The sequence below is a fragment of the Ascaphus truei genome, chromosome 8, assembly GCF_040206685.1.
Source record: "Ascaphus truei isolate aAscTru1 chromosome 8, aAscTru1.hap1, whole genome shotgun sequence".
NCBI lineage: Eukaryota > Metazoa > Chordata > Amphibia > Anura > Ascaphidae > Ascaphus > Ascaphus truei.
This window is the reverse complement of record NC_134490.1, coordinates 67,649,492-67,668,502: the sequence shown is the minus strand read 5'-3', so window position 1 is coordinate 67,668,502 and position 19,011 is coordinate 67,649,492. Positions and strand designations below refer to the sequence as shown.

Sequence of the window (19,011 nt, the reverse complement as noted above, 5' to 3'; positions counted from 1 at the left end):
CTGAAAACTCCACCGGCGGCAAAGTGCAGCGTTGTCGCTGTGACATTTTGCCGGCACAACCCAAATTGAAATTTGGGGCTACAGTCGCATGACGTGAGCTGGTTCAGCCAATAAAGGCGAACCAGCTCCGTGACGCATTAGTTACACGCCCCCACCACGCCCCCAAAATGCCGCGATCTGCCTCCTGCAGTGTGAGCACAGATCGCTGTGCTGCAGGAGCGAGCGGCGGGGGCGCGAACGCTAGCAAGCTGCCGTAGCAGCCTGTCTGAGCGAGACCTTATGCAGCAACGCGTTTCCATGACAAAGCGATGTCACGTTCTGTCGTGACATCATGACGCTGCAGGAGAACAGGCCCCACTGCCAGCATGCCACCGTGGGCCCCACCAAAGGAATGGCCGGCCCTGTGAGTCGGGCACAGTTAGATTTCCATATTGGCTCCAGTATGGAAAGGGTTTGCATGAAGAAATATGCAGTTTGTGTTACTTTTGGTTACAGTTATACGCACTATTTTCATCTATCATCTTAAAGCCGGCGCAGGAAGTGTTTTTCCTAGTAAAATGCACTAAATACTATAACAGTATAAATACTCTTCAGACATATGGAGTGAATCACACAAAGAAACTGCGACATTTTTTAGAAGTAAATGTTTTAGCGCAGACTCACTTCTTCATAGATAGGGGTAGATCCTCAGGGCTCCGGTAATGTGGATGTAATAATGTTATGTTCCCAAAATAGGGAACGGGAAGTTGTTTTTCTTATTATCATTAACGGGAATCCTGAAAGCGAATGAGATTAAAAAATAACGTCCATTCTTCAAAGCAGCAGCGCTATTATCAGGGATTTTCATGTCTCAGGGACTCGTTTTCCCATACACTGCACATGCGCATTGGTCCAACTGTAAGGCGCATTACTAAGGGAGCGCTATTAATGGAGATTTTCATGTGTTACCAAAAGTTAATGCAAATCTTGTTATAATATTGAGAAATGTATCATTTTTATACTTATTAACTTCTCCCCTTAATTATATGGTATGTAATGTACTAATTACTGTTTAAATTATGTGTGTACATATATGGATAAATATCCATACATACCTCAACAATGTACATATTACAGCACTCCTCCCTATAGAAGTTTGCTGCTGGTAAAAAGATAGGCCTTACATATAGAAAAACAGGAAGAATGATTTGTGCGCTCCTACTAATTAGGTTAAAATAAAATAGTGATCTCATGAATAAGGGTTATTTAGTTAAACCCTTTGATCAAAGCGTTACAGGCATACCCCGGTTTAAGTACACTCACTTTAAGTACACTCGCGAGTAAGTACATCTCGCTCAATAGGCAAACGGCAGCTTACGCATGCGCCAGTCAGCACATCCTGAACAGCACTACCGGCTCCCTACCTGTACCGAAGGTGTACACAAGCGGGGAGACTATAGAGCCTGTTACAAATGCGTTATTTCCATCAGTTATGAACGTATATGACGTTTGCAGTACAGTACATGCATCGATAAGTGGAAAAAAGGTAGTGCTTCACTTTAAGTACATTTTCGCTTTACATACATGCTCCGGTCCCATTGCGTACGTTAATGTGGGGTATGCCTGTATAAACCTGCAGCCAACATCAAGGCATAACCAAATTTGCAGGTACCGACACTGAATATATGTAATTATTGTCCCATGGACTAGTGAAAATGTGAGAAAGCCCTGAAGGGGTTAAATAAAGCATATGCTTATTGTAAGTAGTTCAATTAAAAGCTGACTAAAGCCAGTATCATAGTTACCTTACTGTAGAGGTAAACTGTGGGTGCACAAATTCCCTGGTGTGAATATAATCAAAGTTACATATATATCTTTCTGTCAGCCTTATACATTCACCTACTCTTGGAGAGTGATGTGCAGACTGACACTGAAGTGTAATATACATGTACTAATTGGAAAATTGGTAGGGGCTCTTTCCTGAAGGGAGGAGACATACACCTCCAAGGAATTGCTATGTAAAGCAGATGAGCCAATAAGCCTACCCCTATGATGTTTCAGTGACACTATATTAAAATGCCCTTATGGAGTATGCAGTAAGGAAAAGGATTTTACCTCTATAGTAAGGTAACAATGATACTGGCTTTACGGGTTTAACGAAATAACCCTTATTCATGATATCACTATTTTATTTTAGCCTAATTGGTAGGAGCGCAGGAATCGTTCTTTTTGTTTTTTTTGTTGTTGTTATAACGCAATAATATTAATGAATATGTCATCTTTATTAATGTACAATTAAAAATGATGAAGGGATTGACTTCCTTCAATTATTTGAATTGTACATTAATAAAAAATAAATATTAATTTATATTGTTGAGGTATGTATGGATGTACATTATTGTACACCTATACTTATACAGGTTGTGCTCGTTATCCAACGTTTCCCTTTACAACGAATGGCTTATCCAACGCTTTACAATGAAACACTGAGGGCCATTTTTCGACGCCGGAATGCGTTATCCGACGCCTGAATGTGTTATCCAACGCTCACCGCCACTGATTAACATGGGACTCACTTTACAACGGTTTCACTATCCAACGCTACTTCCAGAACGGATTCCGTTGGATAACCGAGGACTGCCTGTACAGTCATTATTACATTATATACCATATTAGTTCATACAAACATAGCACTTTAATCACTAAAAACCATAATATAGTTTATGATGTGTTTTAGACATTTATATGATCTATTATATAGATAGATAGATAGATAGATAGATAGATAGATAGATAGATAGATAGATAGATAGATAGATAGATAGATAGATGATAGAAAGATAGATAGATGATAGATAGATAGATAGATAGATAGATAGATAGATAGATAGATAGATAGATAGATAGATATTTGTATGACACGCAACTTTTTATAATGAAAGGGTTAAGTCCTATGCTCATTACATTCCTGTTAGGCTATTCCCAGAACAACTCAATGATAATCAGGATCTGGATGTGAGTAAGGACGTTTTTTGGAAGGTGCTAAATATTGTAGCGTTATTCCCATGCGCCATCATGAACGGAGGTCTGAGGAGACGCGTTGTTAGGTAAACTGGTCGTTACCATATCATTTGCATGCGAGTAAGCCTATGGTCCGTAAAAATGCAAGGATCCATTATTTTAAGGAACATGCCAGGGCATTGTTGCGCTAAGCACTTTTGGGGATATGCGTTACGGATAAGGACACGTTAAATAAACATTAACAGAATGTTAAAAAAAATTAGTGACCTTCTGAGGATCTACCCCATAACCTGTAATCTCCAGAAATTGTGCAAATAAGTGTTAGATTTATCAAACACAAAACACTTGGAAAAATATTCCCCAGTATCCTTAAACTTTGATTTTTGAATTTGCACACAGAATATGCTATTTATAATGTTATGAAACTTGTAAATTCGCAAACTTTTCATCCAACCCTATTTATTTGAGTCGATAGTAGAATCCTCAGTGGAGAAATGTGGAGCAGAGCATGCAGGGGTGAACAATTATTTCCATCCCTGCATGCTCTGCTCCACATTTCTCCACTGAGGATTCTACTATCGACATCATCTCCATGCTTGATGCACGCTCCTGGAGCCAACAGTTCTTCAATATGTGAGTAACTTTACCTTGTGGAGATGTTACCTGTGCTAAACACACAATTATTACCATTATACTCCAAGTAGTTTCTCTTATAAGTGTGGTGGTCAAAGGGTTAGAACAGCTTTACAGGCTTTACTTTTCCCAATTACACCATAAATCCCACTTAGAGACTAAGGCCCTGGTGTGTGGCAACTACTATTATCTGAGTAATATCTTGTTAATGAGTGTTGATCAAGATTGCACAAGGAATTCATTACACACTCCACTTATTGCCTCACGTGGTTGGCTCAAATCAAGGAACATTAAGATATGATTTGAGAAGGTGTGGGGGATGGGAGAAGGAGCGGCTCAGTGAGTAAAGACACTGACTGGCACTGAGTTTGAAGCAGGCGAACCCTGGTTCAGCTCCTGGTGTCTCATCCTTGTGACCTTGGGCAAGTCACTTTATTTCCCTGTGCCTCAGGCACTAAAAAACATAGGTTGTAAGCTCCACGGGGCAGGGACCTGTGCCTGCAAAATGTTTCTGTAAAGCATTACTTAAAAAACTAGCAGCTCTATACAAGAACATGCTATTATTATTATTATTATTTATGATACCCTGTTCAACGTTCTGTCGCACTGATATCGGGACTTGATTGTTCAAACCTTTCTCTATTTATTTAAGTAACTACCGATATTTCCCCTGTAGGTTTTTCACATAAGATTTGACACACTGTCCTATTCACATGAATGAGACATGTGCTAACTTCCTTTTCCATACAGTGGCGAGTCCTGATCACTGTATCTAAATGTAGCCCGAACCCTCTATTAAAAACTTTGATAGATAAAAACATCCGTTGTGACATTTGCACTCTGCAAACATAATTATGTGTGTGCACTAAATTCCAATGCAACAGTAACTCATCACCCACATTGTAAAAATAGAGCTTATGTCGCTTATCCTATACCGCTGAAGCAGCTGATTGGGACGTTTTCTACCGAAAATTCCCATTGACGTCATTGGGTAATTTTGCCCGAAAATTGCCTTATCTGTCACTTCAGCTGATTTAGGATAAGCCCCTACAGTATATCATTGGTGGCCAACTCCAGCCCTCAAGGGTCACCAACAAGGTCAGGTTTTCAGGATATCCTTATTTCAGCACAGGTGGCTCAATCAGTGGTTCAGTCTTGGACTGAGTCACTGATTGAGCCACCAGTGCTGAAGCAGGGATATCCTGAAAACTTGACCTGGTGGTGGCCCCTGAAGATTGAGTTGGCTACTCCTGCTATATACTTAGAATTTACAGCAGGTGCATGAACTGAATAAAGTTTAAAAAAAGTATAAGAAGAAACATAACAAACATGAACTAGAACTTTGAGATGAAATTCATCTATTGTTCGATTCTTAGCACAATGCATAACTTGCTTTTGTGTTCTTACCTTGCAAGTTTGAAATGTAATCATTCTTGATGGGCAATGTTATTCTTTAAAAATGTCACAGAGCACACAACCAAAATGTACTGCACCAATTAAGTATACCATTGAGACACCGGTGCACCCAAGTTACCATGTTTGGTTGGGATTTCTTTTAGTGGTGCTGGAGGTTTGTATCGGATATATTTGCTGAATGATGATTACTTGGTGTAGATTCCATTGCATGTTATCACGTTTAAACTTATTTTGCCCATTTGCTAATGTACATGGTGCAATGTAGTTTCATATCTACTAGAAAACTGTTTAAAAGGCACTTACAATAAATAATAATAATAATAGCGTGTTCTTGTATAGCGCTGCTAGTTGTACGCAGTGCTTTACAGAGACATTTTGCAGGCACAGGTCCCTGCCCCGTGGAGCTGACAATCTATGTTTCTGGGGCCTGAGCAAAGGGAGATAAAGTGACTTGCCCAAGGTCACAAGGCGCTGACACCGGGAATTGAACCAGCCTCCCCTGCTTCACACTCAGGGCCAGTCAGTACTTATTGAGCCACTCCTTCTCTTTGATAGGGTGGCATTTGCATGCAACGTGTGAATTCATATTGACTTCCCTAAGAATTTACTATCAAACCATTTCTCTGATACACTTTGGGTGGCATGCCTTAGGAGTGTTTTTAACTGAGATCTTGCAAAACCAGTACAATAAACAGCAGCATATATTTCAAAGAAAACGAATCCCATTGAGCAACTGGAGATTTTCCTTTGAAGATCTGGGGAATTTCTTTTGCTCTGGGTTTGCCATCATTTTGCAGCCAAGAGACTTCCGTAAATAAATACCGCAATATTGGAGCCCGTTACTTATAAAATGCTTAAAAATGGAAAATAATGATCATTTCAGGAAGCAAATAAAATTGGTGGTTCATTTTCTTCAAAGATACTTACATTTTAAAAAAAAATCCCCAGGCTTCATGTATCAATAATTTGGTCTAAGAGTAGACTGTTGTGGTCTCAGCACTCTAACGTTGCCTGGTTAGTAGATTATCTCTTCCATAGTTCTGAACGGGTGAAATTCACCTGCAGGTTATGGTATATATTTTCCCTATATGGGAAACGTGGCCTATTAGTGCAAGACCTTATAGCTTTTGAGTTTGAGAAGACAAATGGCATATTTCACTTAATCAAAACTGGATTGTAAAAGGGCTCATTAGCAAAGTGTTACATTGTGTATAGATACTAACTGTAGCAGGAATAACATTATTATTCAGAATTACAGCTACTTTTTAATGGATGTCCTAGTCCCACAGTGTTTCCACCTTTCTCCAGATAACCTGATAGACATGCACGAAACTTGCATCCAACATTGTGAACCAGACAAAATTTGCCCTTTTTTGACCGGAAAATAAATAGCCACCTTGTCAGAGTTTGCAAGAGATTCGCCAAGCATTCAATTTAGCTTAATATGCAAATTGGCAAAATTCTCTAAAATCACTAGATTCGCTAAATACTGTGATAATAAGGTGCACACACCATGTTTCGCTCGCTGTCTGGCAATATTTTGTGAAAAGCTTACTAATTTGGGAACTTTATTAGCCCTTTGAGACTTGGCAAAAAATTTCTGCAAGAAATTCGAATTAGGGAAAAAAAACCTTAATAATGGTACATTTTGGACAGGTTTGAACCTCTCTACTGATTGACTTGCCCATTCCATATATCTTAGCTCTTATTCTAAGTCATTTCAAAATGAAAGCTGTCTCACATTTTAATCTGTTCTGTAACTGATATATAGGCTTATAACATATATTATCTCTTACTGTGCATGCAATGTCTTGTATATAATGTATAACCTTGCTCACTTAATATAACTATGTATTTGTAACCATGTATCTGTCATCATAACTCTGTTCCCAGGATATACTTGAAATCGAGAGGTAACTCAATGTATTATTTCCTGGTAAAACATTTTTATAAATAAATAAATATTCATTAGACAAGTATGTTTAAATCATTTTTGATGAAAATATGCAACAAAGTGCAAAATAGGGTGGCGCAGTGATAAAGGCGATAAATATAGCCGTGAATAAATATTATTACAAAGTAAATACAAGTGAAATAAAGTGAACAAAAAATGCAGCTCAAAAAACCCTTGAGTGGATGGTCTGCAGACTCCACTTCTATTGTAGAACGTCTCGAGAATCAGGGGAGCGCAGGTATCAATATGCAATGAAAATAGAAAAACGCAACATAGTGCAAATAAAGTTCAAATCAGGCAATGTGATGTGAATGTATCAGGTGAATGGAGACTCACGTGGCATCAAATGAAATCAGGCATGTCAGAGATCAGTGGCAGATGCTTGACTCTGTGATGGTAAATGAACAATCCCACAACTGGATATCTGATGTGATGTAAACAGCACACACGGCAGCCTCACCAGTCAGGGCAATGGGAAAGAAAGAGAGGCTTCCATAGCGTAACACAATAACATCTTTTTTTATACACACAATAAAATTCAACACTTACAGTGTCATAAAATCAATAGGCACATAAGACAAGTGATATCACCAGCTCCAGTTTCCTCCGTCTTGGACCTCACGTTCTGGACCACCGGAGCCGCCAAGGTCAGCTGGCACACGAATCAGATGACCGGAATGGGGATCCCAGTATCCTGTGCGTGGCACACTCGTTGTGCGCGGTATCAGCGTCCGATTATGTAGTCTGCACAGCGCACGCGGTGCACACACTAAAAGGCATAGTTAATGGGGAAACATCCAGGAACATCTGGGCGGCAACTGATGATGTCACGAGCAGTGACTCAACGCGTTTCACTAAACAGTGTAGCTTCATCAGGAGTCATACATACATAACATAAAATATATGTTATTGTGTTACGCTATGGAAGCTTCTCTTTCTTTCCCATAGCCCTGACTGGTGAGGCTGCCGTTTGTGCTGTTTACATCACATCAGATATCCAGTTGTGGGATTGTTCATTTACCATCACAGAGTCAAGCATCTGCCACTGATCTCTGACATGCCTGATTTCATTTGATGCCACGTGAGTCTCCATTCACCTGATACATTCACATCACATTGCCTGATTTGAACTTTATTTGCACTATGTTGCATTTTTCTATTTTCATTGCATATTGATACCTGCGCTCCCCTAAATCATTTTTGACCATTGATGGCGGAAATGATTTTTAAGATTGGATTTTACTGCCCTAATCTCTCATTCATCCTATAGTTACTAAACGGACTATGAAGGGGGAATACTAATAAGTAATTAAAGTGGAGCAAACAAGACCTCTTTATCTTTATCCAGAGCCACCACTATAAATTAAGACGTTTTCAAAAATTATTTAAATCACTTTCACTGATATATGTAAAGACATCAAGCAAATGGTTTCAAGTAGCAGGCCTTTCACTGTAACTTGTTAGTTCTAGTCCTAAGTAGGACTGCATCTTTATAATAAAGGCGGTCCTCGGTTATCCGCCGTAATCCGTCCCACAAACCACCATCGGATTGCGGATCCAATGTTAATCCGCCGCGGTGAGCATTGCATAATCCGTTCCAACGTCTACATCTGCGTCGCCCCAAAGGCACACAGCCTGTGGTGCAGCCGAAGGGCAGCCAGAGGGTGTGAGCCTTTTGTTGCCGTTCGCTGATGGTTGTTGGTGTTAAAATTGCTGTATTTCAATCTGAAACTCTCCAAGCTTTTTATCCCCTGTACCCAATTTTCCAACTCTACCTGTCCATGAAATGTCTGTGAATTGACTGTATATCCCTGTTTATTTAATGTAACCATGTGTTGTTACAACTGTTCCCAGGACATACTTGAAAACGAGAGGTAACTCTCAATGTGTTACTTCCTGGTAAAACCTTTTATAAATAAATAAATAAACGTTGGCTGATGTGTTCCACGGAATGCATTATCCGGCGTCGGATAGTCCGTTCGACGGAAATCGGACAGACGGATAGCGAGGACCACCTGTAAATGTATTACTACGCCAACGGGTGCATTTAAGCATAACAATTGTCTGTTTCACACCTGTCAACTAACTCAGTTTTTAAGAATGTTTTCGCCTGGTTCTGTTTTATTTCCCTTACAATCCAGGGAGATTTTTTTCTCCTATTCTGAACACAGAAAACCGAAGTTTGGACTCACTTCTGATATGAGAAGTTATACAGCCAGGTAACCTGAAGGCCGATGTAGTACTTCAGTGCAAGGCCAGCTGGGAGTTTTGCGGCGCCTCTTATCTTGGCCGGAGCGGCATCTCCTCCTCATTCGACTCAGCGTCGTGACGTTGTGGTGCCATGCAGCGTCATGTTGTCACGGAAACACAATGCCATGTGACGTCGTGGTGCCATGTGACGTCCCTTTGTCATGGCAACGCGACCCCATTTGGCGTCGCAGAGCCATGATAACAGGATATGTAGGAAGAGATGCCACCGGACAAGGGAAGAGACATTTACAGAGGCCCCGCGCTCTGCCCCTGGAATCAGTTTCATTGTGCAGTGGCACAGATGGAATCGCTATCAAGCCGTCATTGGAAATGTCACTGCCTTTGAAGCAGGTAACTCTATTTGATTCCCAGCGTCAGCTCTCCTTGTGACCTTTGGCATGTCAGTTTATTTCCCTGGGTGTCCGGCACCAGAATTAGATTGTAAGCTCTGCATGGCAGGGACTCATGCCTGGAAAGTTCTATGTACAGCTCTTCATACACTATCAGCGCTATGTAGGAAAAACTATTATCATCTGTTCAGAACTCGCATTTTTCACAGCTTGAAACACTAAGGCTGCGGTCCCAGTCACTGCCACAGCGCACGGCTCGGCGTGCGCTGTGCGTGTAAGCACCGCCCCTCTATGGGGAAGGGCTCAGTACGCACCTTCCCGCTGAAGGTGCAGCCGCGCAGTACTGCAAGATTTTTAAACTCAATGAAATTGAGTTTAAACCTTGCGACGGAGGCGTGGCCACGCCCCCACCGGCGGTTCACCCAATGAGGGTGAACCTGACGTGTGATGTGATGGCCCCCGCAAATCCCCGACCATGCCCCTCCCGTTGCAAGCTCCCTCTTCTCCTGGAGACCACAGATCGCGGTCAGCGCTGTGCACGCGCCGCCCCCCCCCCCCCCCCCGGGAGCGCGTGTCACAGTTATGACTGGGACCGCAGCCTAAATGTAGATTGCAATTCCTTCAACAAAGGTAATGTATTACCAGTGACCCTCAGGTGTTAGAAAGTAAAGAAGCCACAGGAATGCGTTACATTTCCCAATATTAGGTCTGATACAGGTAGATTTTTCTTATTATTAACGGGGATCCTCAAAGCTAATGAGATGCAAAAATAACGTCCGTTCTTCAAAGCAGCAGCGCTATTATCAGTGATTTTCATGTCTCAGAGACGCGTTCTCACATACACTACACATGCGCATTGGCCAAAATTTAAGGCGCTGTGTTAAAGCAGCGCTAATAAGGGACATTTTCATGGGCATTACCAAAAGCTAATGCAAATGTTGTTATAATATTGAGAAATATATCCTTTTTACACTTATTAATTTTTTCACTTAATGATAGGATTTATCATGTAATAATGAATGTATAAAGAATGGGTGTACAATATTGTATAGCTCAACAATATTAATTAATATATACTTTTTATTCATGTGCAATTAAAATAAATGAAGAAAGAACATGCTTCATTTATTTTAATTGTACATTAATAAAAATGAAATATTAATACAGGAGGATTATATACTGTACCATAATATGGTATATAGTGTAATAATGACTGTATAAAATATGGGTGTACAATAATGTATATCAATACATACTTCAACAATATAAATTAGTATTTCTTTTTTATTCATATAAAATTAAAATAAACGAAGGATGTCCTTCCTTCATTTATTTTAATAGTACGTTATGGATATACATTATTGTACACCCATACATTATACAGCCATTATTACACGTATACGATATATATAAGGGGAAAATGTTAATAAGTGTAAAAAATGATACATTTCTCAATATTATAACAAGATTTGCATTAGCTTTGCTAACACATGAAAATCCCCGTTAAAAGCGCTGCCTTACAGTTTGACCAATGCGCGTGTGCAGTGTATTAGACATGGATGCTCCGCTCCAGTCTTCAAGATTCCCCCCCAACAGGTCAGATTTTAAGGATATTCCAGCTTCAGCACAGGTGGCTCAATGAGTGGCTCAGCTGAATATTACCTTCGCACCATATAACTCCTCTCTAACTCCCCCCAACTTGCTCCTGTCAACTCCCTAAGGGGCAAGTTGGGGCAGACTGGGCAAAATTGCAACAAAATACTTTGATATATTATTTGATAGAAACGGCAAAGTGAAAATGCCCCAGTTTTGTGCCACAATTACCTTGAGAGATAGATCCCTTGAGTATTATGATACACTGATTGTTACTTCTATTAGGATTAACGTATTAACCAAACTGGGAGCATTTAAAGTAGTTTAAAACATATCACTCACTGCACACACAAATATATCAACAAACACTGTTTTAGTTTTACTCCACATGTATTATCAAATGGCGAAGATTCAGGGTGCAATTACTGGTACAAATATATACTTGCTGTCAGTTTTCATCACTGCGTATGCATAGATCTGGGTGGTATCAACTTACTGTATATAGACCATCTGAGTCAAAGTTAGGAAAAAGGTTTCTTACATTTGACAATCAAGAACAGAACAAAAAATGACTGACATCACGCCACTTACACCTCCTGAATACAATGCTCTATAGTGTTTAAAATGGGGTCTATACAGTATGTCTGGTGTTAAATTACTGCTAAAATAATTACAGCATGCATAAGCTTATAGGGGTCCATGTTAAAATGCACATGAAATAAAAGGTGACACTGTGCTCATTTGCATGTCATTTCCCAGAATCCCTGGCGGCAGTGGAAGCATTGTATGCTAAGAGTTAATGGTGAAAAGCAGGGTTGCAGACAGTGGCGTAACAGGGCATGTGCAGGCCCCCGGGCATTGTGTTGGCTGCGCATGCGCGACAGCATTTGATGGCCACTCATGCGCCTGCGAGACCGGAAAACCCCAATCTTGCATTTACATGAGCGACCGGCAAGTGCCGATACGTATGTGTGGTCGGCACATGCTCTTTGCGCATGCGCACTCCACGATGCCGCTACAAATATGCATTGTTCACCCTATAGGGTGGGTCCCCTGAGAGCGCGGGGCCACGGGCTTCGCTCGGGCTGCCTGGACTATAGCTACGCCCCTGATTGCAAGTCTGAGATGTGAATGTGCTCACACATGATATTTTTAATTAGTGCTAAAATAATGGAATATGTGTCTCTTAGTAGCAGTAAATCATAGTATTTTTAACAAATTATACTGCTATTAGATTCCATTTACATTACATCACATGCTGAGGCACTGACCCAAGTTAAAAATATCTTTCATAGCATCAATTTAATGGCAAAAAGTCTAAGTTTTGAGCTTGATATGGACAAGATAAGATTCACTGACACTTTGCATAGCATTTAAAAATGTCAACTTGATACATAGGGGGTAGATTCTCAGAGCTCCGTTAATTTTCACTCAATAATGTTACGTTTCCAAAATAGGGAGCGGATGTTATTTTTCTTATTATTAATAGGGATCCTCAAAGCTAATGAGATGCAAAAATAACGTCCGTTCTTCCACGCTGTAGCGCTATTAACTGTGATTTTCATGTCTCAGAGACGTTCTCTAATACAGCGGTGCGCAAACTGTGGGGCGCGCAAGATTATGTAGGGGGGGCGCGGGCTGTGTGCGGGGAAACCTGGGGGTGGGCAGAGCTGTGCACGGGCGGCCAGAAGCTCGGTGCTGTTTCTTCTATGTGTCTATGTCTTGCAGAGGGGGCGGGGCTTCTCTCTGCACACAGACAGCCCCTCCTTCTCTTCCTGTCTGCTTCCCGCACCAGTTTTCAGCAGCATGGGGGGTTGAGGGATAGGAGCATGTCGCCCCCCAGGAGAAAGTGTGTGTGTGTGTGTGTATTTGAGTGTGTGTGTGGGGATTGAGTTTGTGTTTGTGTGTTTGGGGATTGCGTTTGTGTGTGTGGTGGGGGATTGTGTGTGTGTGGGGGGATTGAGTTTGTGTGTGTGTGTGGGGCGGGGGATTGTGTGTGTGGGAGGGGGGATTGTGTGTGGGGGGGGGAATTGTATGTGTGGGGGGGATTGTGTGTGTGTGGGAGGGATTGTGTGTGTGTGTGTGTGGGGGGATTGAGTGTGTGTGTGTGTGTGGGGGGGGGGGGGATTGTGTGTGTGTGTGGGGGGGATTGAGTGTGTGTGTGTGGGGGGGGGATTGTGTGTGGGGGGATTGAGTGTGTGTGGGGATTGAGTTTGTGTGTGTGTGGGGGGGTTGTGTGTGTGTGTGGGGGGATTGAGTGTGTGTGTGGGGGGGATTGTGTGTGTGTGTGTGTGGGGGGGGGGGGATTGAGTGTGTGTGGGGATTGTGAGTGTGTGTGGGGATTGTGTGTGTGTGTGGGGGGGGGGATTGAGTGTGTGTGTGGGGATTGTGTGTGTGTGTGTGTGGGGATTGAGTGTGTGGTGTGTGTATGTGTATTGAGTGTGTGTGTGGGGGGGGATTGGGTGTGTGTGGTGTGTGTGTGTGTGTGTGTGGTGATTGATTGAGTGTATGTGGTGAGTATGTGTATGTGGTGATTGATTGATTGAGAGAGTGTGTGTTGTTATGCAGTGGTGCGCAAACTTCGGGGGCAATGAGGCACAAGATTATTTAGGGGGGGGCGCAGGCGGCGTGCGACGAAAACTGGGTGCGCGGGCCGGCAGACGCTGTGCGCAAGCGGCGGCCAAGAAGATGTGCACGGGCGGGCAGCCGAAGATGTGTGCGGGTGGCTGAACAGGGTAGCGCAGGTGGCAGCAACGTGATGGTGTGTGAGCACACGCGCAGGGGCTTTGGAGGTACGGGGAGGAGCACGCCCGAGCACGGTGAAGTCAAACGCCCCTCCTTCGGTGTCTGCCCTGCAATAGCGCTGTGTTCCTGCTTTACTCCGCTTGCAACCTGCTTCGCTGCGATCCTCTGCAAGTGAAAGGGTCGGCTGCACTTTATCAATCATACTATGAAGGTACAGAAATAATGAAAACAAACTGTGAAAACACAACATTGAAAACGGGAAAAAATAAATAATACTGTAGGTAGGAGTGTGGATGACAATGGGGATAGCAAGACAAAAAGCATGGAGGGGAAGGAAGAAAAAAAAGGGGGGGAGAGGGAATGGAGGTAGCAAAGAGGTGGATGAATGCCCCCCCCCCCCAAAGGATTGCCTTTGTGCACGTACGCCCTCCCAAGCTTGGCGCTTGGGGAGACAAACAAAATTGACTTTGATGTGCGCTCAGCAGCAGTCAATACAGCCACACACAGCCACACACACAAATAGCCCCGATCCAAGCTTGCAAAATTATGCAGGACACCCTGTGCTCATGCTTGGAGAGTTGGTGATGTCACTGCTCTCAGCGGCAGCGTGGACGCAGCCTAATTTTGCAAGCGCGAGCTGTTGAAATATGTAAGTATTTAAACATATTTGGATTTATATTGTATACCGTTTAATAAAGGTTTTTTTTTTTCATGTGATTTTGATTACATCAGGCAGCGGGGGCCCGAGAAATTTTATGGATGAAAAGGGGGGCTCGGCATAAAAAGTTTGCTCACCCCTGCTCTAATACACTGCACATGTGCATTGGTCAAACTTTAAGGCGTGTTATTAAGGCAGCGCTATTAACGCAGCTTTTCATGTGCGTTACCAAAAGCTAATGCAAATCTTGTTATAATATTGAGAAATTTATCATTTTTACAGTAATTAATTTTTACCCTTAATTATTTGGTATACATGTAATAATGTATATCCATACATACCTCAACAATATTCATTAATATATAATCTTTTATTAATGTGCAATTAAAAAAAATAAAGGAAGGACATGCTTCATTTAATTTAATTGTACATTAATAAAAATTAAATATGAATTTATATTGTTGAGGTATGTATGGATATACATTATTGTACACCTGCACTTTATACAGTCATTATTAAGGTACCATATTAGTTCACTGAAACATATCACTTTAACCCCTAAAAAACATAATATAGTTTATGATGTGGTTCAGACATGTATATGATCCACACTTATATATCTTTGTATGACACATGTAACTTGTAATGAAAGGATTAAGTGACTCAGTGAAGTGCTTTTAGGCGATTCTGAGAAATAGCACAATGATAATCAGAGTCTGAATTTGAGTAAGGGCGTTTTTTGGAAGCACCTAAATATCGTAGCGCTATTCCCATGTGCTAACATGAACGGAAGCCTGAGGATCTCAGTTGTTAGGTAAACTGCTCATTACCATAGGATTTGCATATGAGTAAGAATAATGTCCATTAAAATGTAAGGATCCATTATGTTTAAGTAAAATGCAGAGACATTGTTGCGCTAAGCCCCTTCAGGGATGCGCGTTACGAATAAGGCCACGTTAAATTAACATTAACGGAATTAGTGACTTTCTTGGATCTACCCCTTACAGCAGTTTCCACTATGATTTTGAATGATAAACCAAGAATCCTAGTTGCGTTATTTATCACACTCGTGTAGTATTAATAAATTATTATTTATCTGCCTTATGCCACATCTGAAAATGAGCTTCATATTACCTGGACTGTTTCAGATGACCCTGGTTTTAGTTCCTCGTGACTGAGCATGGTGGGAATATGCAGTCCTGTATTTCTCAATACAACCTGTGAACCCCAGGTACCAGCATTCTAAGGGGCTGAAGTTACAACCACGTGAGTTATTCACTAAAGTCATCTTGCTGCAAGACTTGTGCAAAAGAATTGCACCAAATTTTAAAGGAAATTTCCAATTGGTATAATACTATTATTTTCTTTCGTAAATCGTGTGTTGTATTTGTGCACTAGTTTTGCGCTGGTTTTGCTCCAGTTTTGCACTCCAGAGACTTCAGTAAATATCCCCCAATGTGTGTCCAAAAATGTAGAATGTACTTTTAAAAAAAAAGCTTTACTTGCTGCTGAGGTTTCAGTGAAGTTGTAAAATAAGATGTGTGGGTAACTTGTTCAGAAACGTGGTTTATGTCACAGTGAATACAAGTTTTCATTTCAGCAAATCTAAAGCATGTCCCGATCTGCATTGATATAAATAAAGGATCTGAGCAAGACTTTTAAATATAGCTGTGGCTATATAATATAAGAATTGTAGTAATATGAAAAGATGTAAAATCTGACATTATTTATTACCCATCCTTACTATTGAAGTTAGAGCCATGAATCGAATACACAAGTGTATACTTCAATACATAAGCGACAGTATATTCAACTACAAAACTGAGAACTACAAGCATGCAGCTAGGATGTCAACATGAACTATATGAACGTGCCTAATGCTGACCGGGATTCACATAATGTGGGTCCCTGGAGTCTGGGGGTCCTGGAGAACTATGGGGCTTGTCTCTGGGTGGTTACTTTACAACTTATTACAGCTGGGTTGGTTGCGCAGCCCCTCCCTCTAAATTATTTCTTGAACACCTGTTTCATACAACTTTTAACATAAAATCTCCTTGCCTTATTGTAACTCTTTAAAAAATATTTGCCTATAAAGCATTTTATTGCAAGCTTTGGTTGTGATCACGACGTATTTCTCTTTTCTTTACGCATTTAGGGAAATCCAATTTCAATACTAGTCTTTAAAAAAATATATATGTTTACCATTTCAATGGGCTCAAATCATCCAGTATATTTATTGTTGGGGGGAAATATTTTAATTCAGAGGCAAGGTTTTTTTTAATGATAGAAAAACGCACATTTATAGGTAATATAAGCAAACAGACTTCTAACACGGTATATGACATGGTATAGAGTCTGTTTTTTTATCCCGTTTAGTTTTAGCTGCCCAAATAAATTAGTATTCCAACGAAATTAGTAATTTACCAAAATATTATAATTCAAAGGAAAAGTAAGATTTTTTGTTGAAACAACTTTTATAACATTGTTTTACATCAGCCGAATACTTAAAGGTTAATTCATAGTGAACAAAATGATTATGTAAATAAAGTGCTCCCTAATAATATGGCAAAACCTATTTGTGTTATGTTTCTTTGTAAAGTTTGGTTTAGGAATTCTTAAGTGCAATAGGTGAGTGACCATGTACAGTATATATATATATATATATATATATATATATATATATATATATATATATATATATATATATATATATATATATATATATATATATATATATATATATATATATATAATATACACACACACACATATATATATATATATACACATACACACACACACACACACACACACAGTATAGTCACACATACAAACTCGTTCACTACATTATTACACAAAACATTTCACCGACTTCTTTGGACCGAATGACTTGAATGTAAACATTGAAAAGCTCCTGTCATTTTACTATGTTGAAATTCAGTAAAATTGGGATACTTTGGGTCATTATACATTGGTAACTTTTGGTCGGTTCTATGTGCCAGGCATCGTTTAAATGGTATTTTTGTCTGACTGAGCAAAGAATGGATTGGAAACATGTTTCATACAGTACACATACCTATAGATTGAGCATTATATGCACATGTTCTTTCAGTGACGAAGTACAACGTTCAGCAACAACTAAATACACTTTCGATTATTATTATTTTTTTAAATAAGTCTTTATCGTAAAATTCAGATATTTATAGAGTTTGTAGCATATGTGTTGCGCCGTTGACGTCAAATAATACAGAATATTACTTCAATCCTTACCAAGATAAATATAAATCCTATCAAACTTTGAATGTGTATTTAACATTTAGGGTATATACAAATAATCAGCTGGTGAAAGCATCATAGTAATTTTCTCTCCTTTTAATATAGTAAGTGAGTGCTTCCTGTATGTGTGCGAACATAGGGATATGTACACACAGTGATGCCTTTAATACTGAAATTCATATTTAAAACAATTCTGCTTTATGATTTTCCTATAACTTTAACCATTGGGAATTAATTTGAACAAGGTCAATGAGAACCACCCCAGATTTTTGTAAATGTAGGTGTCACTTTAAATTTGTAATTAAGGGAGTGCAGGAGTTAGGTTACCACCAAACTATCTTTTCTCGTGAGCACCAAGCAACGGGTGGAACCATGTAATATATTTATTTATCTACCTCTAACGTATACATTCGAAAACATGTATTTATTTCTGTTCATAAACAGTAGCAGTGTGCATTAAACCCCGCAGATCTTGGTAAACAAGAGTGTAACTATATCATTATATTTCCTAAATAGGAAAACCCCATTGAAAGCAACCGGATGTTTTCCTGGAGAAACATTATGTTATTTTGGTTAAGTTTTGCATCTTGGGTTCTCTGCGTTTTTACAACAAGTTTTATCAGGCAGTGCGTGGTACTTAATCTACAACTGCATTTACTTACAAGTTAAACCTCCTATTTCTTAATGTAGAGATAGACTAACCTAAATGGTACAGTATATGAGAATTTCCAATGCTTTTCTTAACTTTTCCTCGTGGGACAAACAAGTCCCAGACACTCACCCTGATGTATGGGGTCTGTTTTATATAGTGTGCAGTGTGAATGAACCCTTCTCTGCCAAGCCCAGGGCATTCACACTTAGCAGCTGTTTAATTGTTTTTGATTCTGTCTTTGAGCTCAATGACTGAAATGTCAGTTTCCTGCAGTTCTTGTACACCACTTTACAGATTAAATATTAAGATCTTGATAAATAATAAATTGGATGTTTTATAAAAAAACAGTTGCTTCTAAATTGTGCTGTTCCAGAAGAAATATATACTGTATACATTACAAATAAGTTGCTCTGCGTCTAGTTAAGATGTAATCATATGCCAGGGAATATCTTACAAGTTAAAGATTCAGTCCCACTGGTGACCC

At 40.1% G+C, this 19,011-nt stretch overlaps 1 long non-coding RNA gene across 9 annotated transcripts in view; it reads left to right on the top strand.

Moving 5' to 3' along the window:
* LOC142501886 (uncharacterized) overlaps positions 1 to 19,011 on the top strand; it is a 104,063-nt gene that overhangs the window by 6,211 nt on the left and 78,841 nt on the right. The window contains exon 3 of one of the 9 annotated variants that reach the window (XR_012803594.1): positions 7,952 to 8,084. The exons of the other annotated variants lie outside the window; for them this stretch is intronic. This is a non-coding gene — a long non-coding RNA (uncharacterized LOC142501886). The remainder of the gene's footprint in view (positions 1 to 7,951; positions 8,085 to 19,011) is intronic. 9 annotated transcript variants of the gene reach the window in all.